General features: G+C 34.2%; 1 non-coding gene across 1 annotated transcript; it reads left to right on the top strand.

Moving 5' to 3' along the window:
• Positions 1 to 1,713: 1,713 nt before the first annotated feature.
• Positions 1,714 to 1,821, top strand: LOC112537157. Its single transcript, XR_003081064.1, has one exon. It is a non-coding gene; the product is annotated as a small nucleolar RNA R71 (small nucleolar RNA).
• The last annotated feature ends 11,475 nt before the right edge of the window (positions 1,822 to 13,296 follow it).

A 13,296-nucleotide genomic window follows, 5' to 3' on the forward strand; every position in this document is an offset into this window, starting at 1 on the left:
ACAATAAATTCCATGTTTAGCAATGACATAATGATATGCAACGTTGGAAAGGGTGAAAGAAAAATATTTGAACTTTAACTATAATTTAGTGACGAAATAGCAACGACATTTAGGAATAGCTAAAATCTGTGGCTAAATTGACATTAAATTTGGGCATATATTTTGGCGCCAGCTTAGTGACAGATTTTACCAACGGATTTGAAATCTGTAACTAAAATAGCTACTCGATTTTTTAACCAATTTTAGCGACAAATTTAACAATGGATGTAGCTACAGATTTACCAACGGATTAGCAATGGAGTTTCGAATTTTTATATTTCCTACACTTCTGCCATTTCGGGTTTTTGTTTTTTCAATTTTAGTGATGATTTTTAAATTTTATAATTTTCCATATTTTTTCATATTTTGCTTATTTTTCTTAACTTTAACGATAGATTATATATTTTTAATTACCGCACTTTTTATAATTGCTGCTATTTTTGATGAATTTAGCGACATTTTTTTCGCTAATTTTAACCTATTATAAATCACTTCTCTCTCTTTATTCCTTTATTTTCACTTTATTACATATTCTCTATTTCTTTCTATCTATCCTTATTATCACTATCATTTTCTTCTTCTTTCTTACTCTCTATCTACATATTCTTTCACTATCATTTTTTTTTTCTTTTTTTCCATTCTTACTCTCTCTACATTTTCTTTCACTATCTTTCTTTTCTTTCATTTCTTCAATTTCTTATTTTTTTTCTATATCTTTCTTCTCTTTTCATTTTTTTCTCAATCTTTTTTTTTGATATTTCTTCTTTAAATTTCTTTACTATCTTTTCTCTCTTTATTTTGTTTCTCTATCTTTTGTATTGATTTCTCTTTTCATCTAATTTTTCTTTCATTCACATTATTTTGATTTTTACTTCTATTTAATTATTTCTTCTTCCCTCATTTATCTCTTCTTCATTTTTCTCTCTTCTTTTTCTTCATTTTTCATATTATAATAATAATAATTATTATAAATTAATTGGACATTAGAATTTAAAAATATCGAAAGTTAATTTATAAAACAACTAGACATTAAAATAAAAATTATACAAAAGAGTTTAATTAATAATACTTAAAAAATATTATTTAAATATATATTAACTTTTAGCGATGAATTAGCCACAGATTTTAAAATAAAAATAAAAAGATTTGATAATTTAACAATAGATTAATAATTGTCGCTAAATTCAGTTATATAAAATTCGTAGCTAAATTTACTGACAGACAATTTTTTCGTCGTGAAAAGAATAACGGCAAGTGAAATAACTATAGATGGAATTCATTGCTATTTTGGTTTTGTGACGGAATACTCATGGATCTGTCCATCACTAAACACAATCTTTTTTTTGTTGTGATTAACAAATATAAGTACCATGACCATAAATATCGCAAAATTACTTACCTTATTCCTTGTGCTTTTTTGGTTAAAGGAAGTATCTTAACTTGCTTGGTCAAGTCAACTAATTGCATGGTCATCTCACTACTATCTACTACTTCATTCAGTCCTACTCTTTTTGTTCTCACAACTTTTATTGTGTGTTAGCTCCTAACATCTCAGAGATATCATAAACCTTAGCTGTCTTTTCTAACATAGCACCTCCAGCTGGATTACCAACCATACGTTCATATTCCTGCGTCAACCTATCATAAAATGATCGGTTGGTCACTAGAAGTGGGTATCCATGGTGCGGGCATTGTAATAAAAGTAATTTGAAGCAATTCTATGCTTCATGAAATGATTCAAATGTTCTTTTGATAAAAATTAGAAATTTTTGCTCTGATTCTTTGGTCTTTTGATGTGAGTAAAACTTACTCATAAACTTTTGATATACCTCATCCTAAGTTCTTAAAGAATTAAGAGACAAGGTCATTAACCAAGCCTCTATTTTTTCTTTTAATGAATGAGAAAAACACCTTATTCTTAGTTGATCCTCATTAATTCACTATAATGAAAAAATATGAACTATGACATAAAATTCTCTAATAAAAGTTAATGCATCCTCACTAGGGATACCATAAAATAAAGGAAGCATATTAAAGTATATGTTCTTTAGTTCATAATTCTTATATACATCACTTAGAACTATACATGAAGTAGTGTTACCAATTATAGACCAAACATAATCCTTCATGGCCATTTGCTTTTGCGTAGCCACTTCTCTTTATGGGTTTGCTATTATCTCTAATTCTTCTTTAACTTTTTTTTTTCAATTTCCTCTTCTAGCTTTATGGCACAAACTCACACTCATTTCTTGATCTTCTTCTACCTTTTTAATAGTTGATCTCAAGTTGTATGGATTTTGAATTGATGAGTCATCTGATTTAGTTTTTCTGCTAGGCATATAAACCAAAAAGAGAATTTTAGATCTAAAACTTAAAAATGATATTTAGAAGTAAAACAATAAACACATGAACAAAATAAATCAGAAAATAAATAAACATACATAAGACAATTTTGACAATAATCAATATAATAAAATTTAGACACAGTTCTTCAGCGATGATGCCAAAAACTTGATATGTCTAACTTAGTACTCGCAAGTGCACGAACTGTTCTTATAGTAAAGCGGTAAATTTACCTCGAGGTTGATCTCTCAAAGAACTACGAGGCTACTTATTATAAAAATTAATTATCAACACAAAAAATAAAAGTAAATTTAAATACTCTGAATCAATATTTTGAAAGACTTTGAGGTTCATAAAGTAATAAAATAAACTAGTAAAAGAAATATGCAATGATATGATTTTAATGAAACTATATGTTAAAGACAACTTTTAGCGTAGCCAATTACTTAGGAATCCCCTTGTTTTAACCTTAAGCATAGATCTAATGAATGAGATGGTGATGTTCCTTTTCCTTTAATTACTCAAGCTAATGATGCCACTAAAGTTTCTTATATCAACATAGATTGAAGTAAAGATGATGTTTCTAATAAATTCAACCTAAATATTTTCATAACAATTGTTATTATTGAATTAATATGATGGTCAACCAACAATAATAATTGAAACTAATAAATATATGATGATAAAGAAATCATTCATTAAATAAAAGATAACAAGGTTCATACAAAGTAAATAGGCTAAACTAAACACTTAAAGAAAACTAGCCTAACATATTTAATCCAATGATCATGGTAATTAAATAGTTAAACATAAAAACAAGACTGAGAAGAAAAGCTCCCTCTAGATCTAGAATTTTTTTAAGGTAGGAAGATGATTGATCCTCACTCTTCACTTCTTAAAAACCTTCTTTGATCTTAAAAGAAAAGAAAAATTAAAAATAAATGTTTGGAGAAGATAAACTATAGAGAGAACTTGCAAAGACAAGGCTAGTGAACAAATAATGATGGGAGATGTAGCACAGAGTAGATAGGAGATGTAGCACAGAGCAGATACGAGAGACATCTCCTCCTCCTCTTTAGAACTAGATTTACAAAAATATATATAAAGGAGTCATCCACCATGATAAGTCTCCTTAAAGATAAATATACTCAAAATAAGACTATATATCCTTATCTCCACCAAATATTATACCATAATAATTCTTAACATAAATTCTAATAATAATACAAAATACTAAATTACCCTTAGGCCATGCAAATTTCGGCTGGGCTTTGCAAAATATCCAGTCTACACATCTCGCTCTTGGATACTGACAACAATAGTCTTATTTAAGCCCATTTGTGAGTATTTGGCTCCATTTTTTTCCCTCTTTTTTGGTTAATGTTACCTGAAATTGGACAATGAAGCTAAAGTGAGGTAAAAACATATATTTTCACTATATTATGTATGTAAAACATACAATTAAGCACTAAACCCACTAAGTATATATACATAATTGGATCTATCAAGATTCATCAAGATCCATTATCAAGAAAATCAAATTTCCTATCAAACAATTCAAGATAGTCAAGATTCACATGGCAAACATAAAAAAAAAAAACAAGGCAACTATGGAAGGAACATGATCAAGACTTAAATCAACCTTCAAGTTTGCTTCAACAACTCATCTTATGCATGATCTAGATATGATGTTCTTCCTCAAAAGGTTTGCCATTAGACCAAAAACACACATACATGCCGAGTCCCATAAGTAACCCATATTGTGAGCATAACTTATGAAATCATCACTTGATATGTGTGTTGTGTGCATATATGGTATTCATGAAGATTAAGCCTTAAATTTCCAGAAATCTAAGGTTCATTATTCATCTTCTAACTCATATTCATTACTGTCCAAACACAAATCAAAGCAAAACCCAAACACACATGCACATGATAAACCCTTAGATGTGTAGTATGTTCATAGTTTTACTTTGATCATCAAGAATCCAATTCCAAATTATTTTGAATGAATTTTGAACATCACATATCCAAAGAAATTTACTGTAACAATTACCCAGAATTTATTTCAATCAATTTGCGATTTAAACTTGATTAGAGATTAGGTATTGACGATCACATCATATGTTGTTTACGTGCAAGGCATGGACTCTCAGCACCCAAACCATAATCAAACGAGATTCAAAGTTTATAAAAACTTTCAGATCATAAGTTATATCCCTTAGCATTCATATGCAACAAGAATTACCCAAACATTTGACATATAGATATGACAACCAATGAAATCTTTAAAATAGCTTTGAAATTCCAAATTTGTATGCTTTTGATCAATAAATAATTATGCAACCATTATGACTAAATTAATCAATGGAGGCTCTAATACTGCTGTTGGGAATTGATATTAGAATATAAGAAAAGGTGCAACAGAATAAAAAAAAAGTTTGTTTTTTTAAATTCCTACCACGGATCTTATTGATCTCAAAAAAAGTTTTTTTTATTGCTACCAAGGATTTCATTGATGTAAAGTAATCATAACACAGAAAATAAGTAAAAGATGGAGAAGGCTTACAAAAGGAATTTTCGTCAATCTAAGGAGTGCTTTTTGCTTTTGCTTATCTTGGAATCTCTATTCCTCAATCTCATGAGACAGATTGCTTACTTCATAAGGAAGTGATAATATATTATGGTAGTCTCGAGTGTTTGATCAATATCCAACGACCAATATTTAATTCTTGATCAAACATCGACTATAAACAAACCTTGGGAACATATGTAATGAGAACTAATAGGCATCATATTATACATATTTACATGCCCAATTGTTTACATTCTTGTGCATAATTATCTCGTTTTATGCTAGAATCACCTGTCTTTTAGTTCCTTTCGCGTTTCAGGTCGTTATCGAAGGACATTGTCAGCAATCGAGGGAAATACACGTAATTACAAACCAGAATTCATCAAATTGAGCAAGGACTAGCATTTCGAGGGTTGACCACGGCCTGGACTTCGACCGTGCTGAATTGTTGATGGGTGCTACTCGTGTTAGCTACAATCTAAGGCAGTGTACCTATCGATGCAGTCTAGCACTAATGGCGAGTATCAAGGTCGTATTCCTCGGGAAAGTGAAAGCCCAGAGTTACTCCTTTGTTCTTTATTATATTAACCTAAAATGGATGATGAATAAATTCTAAACTAACTATTAACTACGAGCTAAGTTCTAAGGGAGATGCAGGAGTAATTGATAAGTGAAATAATCAAGACAAGAAGACAAACCCAAAGGGAATCTAAACTAGTTGGCAACCGAACAAAAGATAAAGGATCGGTGAGTCTAATTATGCTACCCGTGGACGAATTCTTAACCGAATTCGGTTTCTCTCTCGAGATAACCGAATTCCTAAACCTAATAACCTAAAGTTGGAATCTCTTCCTAACGATTGATTCTTAAATTAGCATTAAGCTTTAATCCGCCTTTATTAAGCTTTGTTAATTCTTAATCTGGCTAGTTAATTATCCTTATCTCTAAGCGATTATTAACCAGTTCTTGCTATTCAAAATTCCAATTGCCAAACGGATTTCTCAATCTCATAAAGCAATCTAAACATCACAATTCACAACGTCTCATGAATAATGCATAATCTTATTCATACTGAAAACAAGAAGAATACAAAACCAACTCGAACAATCCAATAGTATAATATCAAGCCAACATAGTAAAGAAATCCCAATGGATTAAATCAATCTAGCTAATCATGTTCATGTTTAAAACAATCTAGGAAATCAATCACAATGAAAGAATAATGAAAATAAAACATGTACACCCTTTTCTCTCGAATTGGATGAACAGCTCCAAATCTGGATCTACACTTTGATTAATCTCCCAAACTGCCTCTTGAATTGCTTCCACTACTGTTTTGCACTCGGAACCTTGCGATTCCGGGATTCTTACTCCCCGCAACTCTCTTTTGCACTCAATACTGTGCAAAAATTGAACCAGCCGCCAAGGCTCTATGTCACTTCTTCCCCCTTTCTTCTTTCTAAGAAAAATTCATTTTTCTAATATATTTAACTCAGCACGGCCGTGTTCAAGGCCGTCGTAAGATGGCCAAGTCCAGCCGGCCGAACTGTGGATCTCACCAAGTAGGGTTTCACCACGGCCGTGTTTCTCCCCGTGTTGGCCACCACGGGCCGTGTTGCTCCCCGTGTTATCCACCACGGGCCGTGCTGAAGGCCGTGGTGGCTACGGAAACCATGCCCAAACTATTGTTTTGAAGACCAAGTTTTGATGGTTGGTCACGGCCAGAGTCTAGGCCGTGATGGTCAGCACGGCCTTGACTCAGGCCGTGCTCAATGTGTGCAACGCGGGCTCTTGTCCGATCTTGATGAATTCTCGTCCGTTTCCGCACGTATTGATCTATAATTGCTTAAACACCGATGATGGTCCTATAAATGTTCCTGAAATGCAAAAGAACACAAAACACGGATGATCTGGGGATAAAAGCACAATAATTGCTAAGAACATACGCAATAATATGCAAGCAAATATGTGTAAAACTATGCTCATCAAATTACCCCACACTTAAGCTATTGCTTGTCCTCAAGCAATTAACAACTCACCTCATAAAACTACAGTTAGCAATTCCTTTCAGTTTATGCTCCTAGTCCACAACAGAGAGTATTCAACACATCTCAAAGGATACTCAATCATAAATCAAATTACAAATCATTAACAAAGAATGGAAATAATATTAATGCATGAGTAACTTAAATGACAACTCAACACAAACATCATGAACCAATGCCTCACAGGGATCACTGAAGTCGCTCAAAGTGTATATTAGGTGAATAACAAATCCCTCAAAGCAAATGCACAAGACCCGCTCACCATAAGTTTGCTCATAAATCATATCTTCGCTACTATGAATAAGTAAATACCAAAATCAAAGGGTCTTTACCAAGGTTGAAATGGGGCTAAGGTAAAGGTACGGAGATTTGGATAGAAGTGTGAAAGTGCTAGAATTCGTGCGATAAACAATAGTATATGCTCAAAGGATTAAATGCCTAAGATCACAAAAAGAATCATTCACTAAAATCCCTACTTCATAGAATAATGCTCGCAAATGCTCTAAATCCAATAAAAAGACAAATAATTAAAGAGATTTGTTTATTAAATATTCTTTTTTTTCTTCTTTTTTTTTTCTCTTTTTTTTTTTGGTTTTTTTTTGTTTTTTTGTTTTGTTTTGTTTTTTTTATAATAATGAACTAGCAGCTTATTAGCGACCGCTGCATACAACTCGAATAAACATAAAGAATAACAAATACAAATTGGATCAAAGGGAGCATTTAAAATATCAAAAAGATTTAGTGAATTTACCAACATAGCAACTAGCATTTTAATCCCACATAAAGTTGAATAAATCACAGAAAGAAATTCCAGCATAAGGGTAAAGGAAAGATAAATGTAAAGAATGGTATAATTGAAGTGTATAGGTGTAGATTATGAAGAAAAGGTTAAGGCTCAAAAACTGGCTAAATAATGGAAACATAAGGTGATAGGCTTTTGGTCAAATGTGGTGAATCCTAAATCGCCCAAATCATCTCATGGTATTCACAATATTCATGTAACTTCAACACGCATTACAAAGCAAGTTCTAGAAGCAAAGTTAAGTACAATGCACACTCAAACAAGAAATATAAAGAGCATAAGTATAATGAATGCTCAAATGGCTCAAAATCTCACTTTCAGGTGTGGTATTAGGTGCAGTTGGTTCGCAACATCATTAATTGAATCATTACTTAAGAAACACATGCATATGATATTATCAACGTTCTAAGTTAAAATTCGACAATTTGAAAAAAAATAATTAAATAACACCGGTTTAACCCGGCAGGGTAAAACACCATAAATTGTTTTCCAAGGACAATGAACAACAAAGAAAAGTAACTACAATTCTATAAATCAAGTCATCAATTAGCTTAAAAATAGCATACTCAAGTGCATAAAAACACAGTGTCCTAACATCCCCTAAAAATACACAACACCTAGCCATAGCAATTTCAGATATATTAAAAATCCATATAAGAGATTAAGGTTTACTCATAAGCACCCCACACTTGAAGAACACACTGTCCTCAGTGTAAAATGTTATGGATACCCCGCATGGAATGCTCAACTAGGAGAACAAAGGCAATACAATCCAAGTGCATGACATGTATGAAAAATAAAGTAAATAAATGCAGAAAAATAAAAAGATCTAGGGGACTGCCCTAATCATCCATCGAGGCTGATGTTGTGGAAATTCAGTGCCTCCTCGGTAGAATCTGAAAATAATAAAATAAAGAAATAAAATCGAAACTGAAAATATGAAAACTAAAACTAATGAAATGTTTCAAAAAACAAAAAGGTTAAAAAAATAAATTAGAAATTAAAGATAAAAATTGGGGTGCCTCCCAAAAGCGCTTCTTTTTGATGTGATGAGTCTTCTTAGCTGGACTCATGGCGAAAAGCAAACGGTGGAGATTGGCGACCATCCATCCTTCTTCCAAGCAAATGGCTTCAAATATCCGCTTAGAGGGATAATCGTCAATTTCCTCTTCCCGACTATCAAGCAAGCTGCCAATATGATGGGCAAGACTCGCTCCTCGTATAATTGAACGTAGTCATGATGTTTCAGGGCTCTTCCAATTTGAAAGCTGGAGTTTCAACAATTGGAAGGATCGATGGTTGGGCAATCTCTTCAGGAGTGTCAATGGTTTTCTTCAGTCCCTGGCTTGGTTCACTTGCTAGAAGAAACTCGAGCTCCTCCAAGACTTCTTCATTGGATAACTCGTGCTCATCTTCCATCATCGAAGGGACTTATGGAAAATCTACCAACAATTCCTCTAACTGCAACTCAGCATCATCAACTGTACATTCCAGTTGGTAGTCTTTCAGAGGGATTATGTTTACCTCTTCCTTTTCTTGTTCCATCTCCATGTTCAAGAAATCGTCCTGCACATAAGCATCATCGTCAAACATAATAGATAAACCAGAAAAATTCTCACCTGAACGCAAAGTGACGGCGCTCAAATGTTCCTCGGATTCAGTAGCGTTTGATAGAGTTCTCGATTGCTCTTCAGCTAGTAACTTGAAGATTAAGCCTACTTGATGCTCTATGTTGTTAATCAAGGCTTGTTGATCTTCAAGTATCCTTTTTGTTTGTTGGAATCTTTCCTCAAGACTTGTTATGAACCTCATCATCAGCTCCTCTGACACTAACTCTTCATCTTGAGTTGAAGGTGCAACATTAGGCTGCTGACGTAGTTGCTGAATTCCTAGTGGTTCTTGGCCATCTAAGCTCCATCCAAAGGGTGAATGAGTGCTCCACTCTTGATTGTAGGTGCTTCCATACGAGTCATTTGGCCAACTTCCCGTATAATTCACCTTTTCAGAGTTATAAGAACAATGAGCAACATCACTATACAATGGACAATCATTACACACATGTAAACCACAACAAAATTCACAAAGACTTGAGATGAAAGGATAGGAGAAGAGAGTTGATTGGTAGCCCTACAAAACGATTCCACTCGAGCATCTAAAGATGCACGGGCATCCCAATTTTTAGCACTCTCTTGATTCCTATTCTCATTTTCCAATGCGTCATACAAAGATTTTGAGTTTAGCATTGAACCTCCTTATCATTCACTATCTGAATCATAAACTTAAGCTAAATAAATATGTACAAATAAAATAAAATAAATAAACAAATAAAAATAAAAATCATAAAATAATAAGAAAGAAAAAGAAAAAAAAAGGCTAAATTAACAAATAGCAAATTTCACTCTAGTTTTCAAACAATTCCCCGGCAACGGCGCCAAAAACTTGATGGGTGCTACTCGTGTTAGCTACAATCTAAGGCAGTGTACCTATCGATGCAGTCTAGCACTAATGGCGAGTATCAAGGTCGTATTCCTCAGGAAAGCGAAAGCCCAGAGTTACTCCTTTGTTCTTTGTTATATTAACCTAAAATGGATGATGAATAAATTCTAAACTAACTATTAACTACGAGCTAAGTTCTAAGGGAGATGCAGGAGTAATTGATAAGTGAAATAATCAAGACAAGAAGACAAACCCAAAGGGAATCTAAACTAGTTGGCAACCGAACAAAAGATAAAGGATCGGTGAGTCTAATTATGCTACCCGTGGATGAATTCTTAACCGAATTCGGTTTCTCTCTCGAGATAACTGAATTCCTAAACCTAATAACCTAAAGTTGGAATCTCTTCCTAACGATTGATTCTTAAATTAGCATTAAGCTTTAATCCGCCTCTATTAAGCTTTGTTAATTCTTAATCCGGCTAGTTATTTATCCTTATCTCTAAGCGATTATTAACCAGTTCTTGCTATTCAAAATTCCAATTGCCAAACGGATTTCTCAATCTCATAAAGCAATCTAAACATCACAATTCACAACGTCTCATGAATAATGCATAATCTTATTCATACTGAAAACAAGAAGAATAAAAAACCAACTCGAACAATCCAACAATATAATATCAAGCCAACATAGTAAAGAAATCCCAATGGATTAAATCAATCTAGCTAATCATGTTCATGTTTAAAACAATCTAGGAAATCAATCACAATGAAAGAATAATGAAAATAAAACATGTACACCCTTTTCTCTCGAATTGGATGAACAGCTCCAAATCTGGATCTACACTTTGATTAATCTCCCAAACTGCCTCTTGAATTGCTTCCACTACTGTTTTGCACTCGGAACCTTGCGATTCCAGGATTCTTACTCCCCGCAACTCTCTCTTGCACTCAATACTGTGCAAAAATCGAACCAGCCGCCAGGGCTCTATGTCACTTCTTCCCCCTTTCTTCTTTCTAAGAAAAATTCATTTTTCTTATATATTTAACTCAGCACGGCCGTGTTCAAGGCCGTCTTTGGTCAAGATGGTCAAGTCCAGTCATGGCCGAAACTGTGGATCTCACCAAGTAGGGTTTCACCACGGCCGTGTTTCTCCCCGTGTTGGCCACCACGGGCCGTGTTACTCCCCGTGTTATCCACCACGGGCCGTGCTGAAGGCCATGGTGGCTACGGAAACCGTGCCCAAACTATTGTTTTGAAGACCAAGTTTTGATGGTTGGTCACGGCCAGAGTCTAGGCCGTGATGGTCAGCACGGCCTTGACTCAGGCCGTGCTCAATGTGTGCAACGCGGGCTCTTGTCTGATCTTGATGAATTCTCGTCTGTTTCCGCACGTATTGATTGCTTAAACACCGATGATGGTCCTATAAATGTTCCTGAAATGCAAAAGAACACAAAACACAGATGATCTGGGGATAAAAGCACAATAATTGCTAAGAACATACGCAATAATATGCAAGCAAATATGTGTAAAACTATGCTCATCAATGTCAAGAAGCTACCCTTAGAAGTGCCATTTTGGCACGGTTTCCATAGTCACCACGGCCTCCACCATGGCCCATGGTGGCTCAGCACCGGCTTGGGCATGGCCTGGAAGAGGTCAGCACAACAGAATGCATAGGTTCAGCACGACCTGGACTCCGCTTGTGCTGACCAGCACAGGCTTGACCACGGTCGTGCTGAAGGGACTATATAGGCAAAATTGATTTAGTGAATGAGGGTTCGATTTTCTGACTTGATTTCCAATATACACACTCAATTCATTTGTTTCTAGACTTCAATTGTCCACTTTGGGAGATCAGTTTCATTAATTGAAGGAAGGATTACCCTTGTTTCAACATCGATTTGAAGATCAAGACAAGATTTGGGAGCATTCAAGAGGCAAATTAGGGTTTGAGATTTTGAGTTGGAAAATTAGGGTTTCTCATGCAACTTGAAAGAGAAGGGTGTACATGCTTTCAATTTGCTTCCTTATTTGTTCCTTACTTTGTTTTAACTATGAACATGAGTAGCTAGAGCTTTTGAACCCATTGGGGTTTCTATTGTTGATGGATTATTTGATTTGTTTTAATTATTAAGTTACCAAATTGTAATCCTTCTTGCTTATCAGTAATAAAAGTTAATTTCATTTCACTTGAGACGTTGAGTAAAATGTTGCTTAGATTGTTTAATTGGTATTGAGAAATTCATTAAATAGTCAGAATTTGATTAAGCAAGAACTGGTTAATACACTTAGAGATAAGGTTAATCGGCTAGTCGGATTAAGGATTAACAACTCTTAATAGACTTGAATCTAAGCTTAATGTTGTGCTGAGATTAATTGTTAGGAAGAGATTCCAACATTTAGTTCCCAGAGTTAGGAATTTGGTGAGCTCGAGAGAGGGTCCCAGTTCATTTTAGGATTCAAGCACGGGTAATCAATTTGGTAATCAAGATAATCACCTTTAGTAATTCCATCACAATTAGGTCCCCTTTGGGTTTGCTCTCTTCCTGTGTTGCTCCATTATCCTTTCAGATTATCTGACATTTAATTAATTATTTGTTCATATTCAATCATAGCATAACACTTCATTGAGTTGTTCGGACTAGATAACATAGCAAACGGTAGTAACTCTAGGTTCATCCGATCTCTAGGGATACAACCTTGATACTCACTAGTGCTAGTTTCGCATCAATAGGTTCACTACCTTAGGTGTAGGTTGCATCAGTAGCCCATCAAGTTTTTGGCGCCGTTGCTGGGGAACCGTAACGGTGAACTAGAGTGAATTATTTTTGTGTTACTTTAGTCATTATTTGTTTATTTATTTATTCTTTATTCTTTATTTTATTATTTTTATTGATTAGTGGTTGTTTGGATTGTCGGTTTCAAGTAGTTTATAACCAGGAGCTCTAACCCTGATCCCATAGAACCCTTATCTGACCCATCTCAGATTATTGAGATGACGTTTGTAGGCAGTTGAGGAGGAGGTCGGAATTACAATTCAGGTTCATACAGCTAA

This window comes from Ricinus communis, chromosome 4, assembly GCF_019578655.1.
Source record: "Ricinus communis isolate WT05 ecotype wild-type chromosome 4, ASM1957865v1, whole genome shotgun sequence".
Lineage (NCBI taxonomy): Eukaryota > Viridiplantae > Streptophyta > Magnoliopsida > Malpighiales > Euphorbiaceae > Ricinus > Ricinus communis.